This window comes from Eumetopias jubatus, unplaced genomic scaffold (genome assembly GCF_037043125.1).
Source record: "Eumetopias jubatus isolate StellerSeaLion01/CBP00866 unplaced genomic scaffold, mEumJub1_p1.0 scaffold_1, whole genome shotgun sequence".
In the NCBI taxonomy this organism is placed as follows: Eukaryota; Metazoa; Chordata; class Mammalia; order Carnivora; family Otariidae; genus Eumetopias; species Eumetopias jubatus.
The window spans coordinates 32,685,098-32,688,143 of NW_028274807.1; positions in this window are offsets into that span (position 1 = coordinate 32,685,098).

Below are 3,046 nucleotides of genomic sequence, written 5' to 3' on the forward strand. Positions count from 1 at the left end.
TCTATCTTCACCAATGGATGTTCTAGCTGAACAAAATGAATGTCACTGTAAAAAAGAATGCAAGGGTTGGATAGGGATTCAACAAAGACACTGTTTGCCTCTCTTCAGACTTTAGACCCATTGCATTATACCACAGACTGTTACATAACTTATTTGCTTAAGGCTTAACCAAAAGCAAGAAGCTTCTAGAATCTAGACAATTAGTTTAAAGATTAAATTGATTTGACTACAACATGAGTTAATTTGAACCAAACAATTATACTTGAGGATGATAAATATAAAAACTTAAAAAACAAAAAAAATGGGGCACCTGGGTAGCTCAGTCGTTAAGTGTCTACCTTTGGCTCAGGTCATGATCCCACGGTCCTGGGATCGAGCCCCACATCGGGCTCCCTGCTCAGCGGGAAGCCTGCTTCTCCCTCTCCCACCCCTGCTGCTTGTGTTCCTTCTCTCGTTGTGTCTCTCTCTGTCAAATAAATAAATAAAATCTAAAAAAAAAAACAACACCAAAAAAACCAGTCCTAAAGTATGCTAATGTTATATACACACATTGGGTTGAGTGGCTTATTATTCCTAATCACTAGGTAATACTAATTATAATGTATGCAATAAAAAAGATACAGCTTGTTGAGCTCTTTCAACTTTTGTCAATGACAAAACAAGGGGCTCAGGCTGTTGGGATAATCTGTACCAGTGTACTACTATGTTACAGCTACTAATATCATATGCTAGATACTCTTCTTGGAATTTTATATAAATTGAACCATTTATCCTATCAAGGAGGTACTATTATTAGCCCCATTTTATGTATTTTATTTTATTTTATTTATTTTTTGGCCCCATTTTAAAGATAACTATATCATAGCAAATTTAGGTAAGCAACATATTGTAGACCTTATAGGTTAAAAGTGGCAGGACCAGCATTTGAAATCAGGCAATGGTTTCAGATTTTATGCCCTTCTTAACCTATATGCTAGTCAAAGAAAAAGATTCAAATGAATCATGAGTGTAGTTATTTAACGTAAAAGCAATATTCATCTATAGCAGGAAGTTTTCTCCAAATACAGCATATCATTCAAATCCCATCTTTACACTATTCTTAGCAACTGTAAGCTCAATCTTTGGTAATTCTGTTCATTTAGTTTTCTCATGCTTTGCAAGTGTCCTTTATACAACCTAGTATTTTTATAGTATTAACAGTTATGATTAAGTCCTGTTATTTTATTGACCATGCTTTATATTTGCCCTCCACTATGTTTTAGTCTTCTTGCCTATGATAGGGTACCCATGCCCCCCACCACAGATCCCAAGTTTATGTCTCTGCAGAGAGTAGTTATCTTTACCATAATATGAGCTTGATGTCATTTAAATACCAAAGTTGATGAGGATCTTTTTCTTCTTTTATTAATATCAAGAAGATTAATGGTTTTTTAAAAATCAGTCATGATTACCATTTAATTTTTATTTAATTAAATTTTTTTTGCGAGAAAGAGCACATGCGCATGCACACACAATGCCCCTCTCCTTGCGGGGAGGGGCAAAGGGAGAAGGAGAGAAAGAATCTTAAGCAGGCTCCACACTCAACACAGAGCCCCATGTGGGGCTCAGTCTCAGGGCCCTGAGATCATGACCTAAGCTGAAATCAGGAGGTGGCTGTCTAACTGACTGAGCCACTCAGGCACCCCAGTTACCAGGACAAAAGTAGTGGCTTCCATGAGTATCAACATTTCACAGCCTGGGAAATTATACAATTAAAAAAAAACTGTGATTGAATGTATTAGCCATCATATACCTGGTTCAATGATAACTCCTTTCTTGGTTCTCTTCCCATATTTGTACCCAAGCCTAGAGAATGGCAATTTCTACCTACAAGGTTCAACAATATGTGTAGGGAGCACCCCTAGACATGAATAAAGTAGGGAAAATTCTGTATTTTTTCAAATATTTTATCAAATTGGGAAAAATCACCAAAATGATTTTTTTTGATTTATTAAAGAAATTGGTAGAACATTCATTTCAGGAGGGGAATACAAAAGAAAATTCACTAACTATTAATTCAGGAACAATAATTCATTACAGAGAATCTAGTTGCATATGTACTCTAATTAGAACATGGGAGGAAAAATTCCCTTGCCTCCATATTGGATATACTTGGTAAAAAAGCAAGAATCAAATAAAGGCATACATTGATGATAGAACAGAAATATTCATACAAACATATTAGTCTCTTCAATCATGGTATGTTTGAGTGTCTTAAGTATTCATAAAAAATATATAAAATATTTGTTACTTCTTTCTAGAAGGAGACAGGAAAAAGAAAGTCATGCAAAAGTCTGAAAATAAATACATAAACAGTTAACCCATTTAGCATAAAGTCTACTTTTTTTAAAAAGGAAATAATCATTTTAAACAAAAATCCATGTGCTACTGAATCTGAGTCTCTCAGTAGTGCAAACATAGGATGCTTCTGGTGTGTCAGGTACTCTATGAGGTGCTATTACCTCCTCATTTTTCACATGAGGAACTGAGGCAGAAAGAGGTTAAGAAACTTACCCAAGGTTGACTTTACAGCCTGAACTGTGAATAAATACCTCAAGTAGATGATTCCACAGTTTCCCCCCTAAATTTATTTGCAGAGAATCAAAAGCTCTCCCCAAAATGAGTTTATGACTTGAATCTTACCAATGGATTTGTCAATAAAGTTATTGAAAAAAAAATGACTGGTTTATAAATAAGCATTTACCCAAGTCAGACCAACCAGAGCTAATAAATACGATTTCAGAGACTATTATTGATAGTGTTGAAAGAGAAAGTCAAATTTCTTTCACTGGGTCTTCAAAGAGAAATTCATGCAAGGCAAGAGAGAATCTCTCCATTTTTGTTGTGAGGCATAAAACAGAAGTCATTAGCTGACAAGATACATGACTGGCTGTTATTTTCCAGAATCCTGATGGTTTTTTTAAAAAGAAGGAAGGGATATAGAAAGAGAGAAGAGCAGGAGAGTAACTGGGGAGATAACAGACAGGAAGAAAGATACATACATATA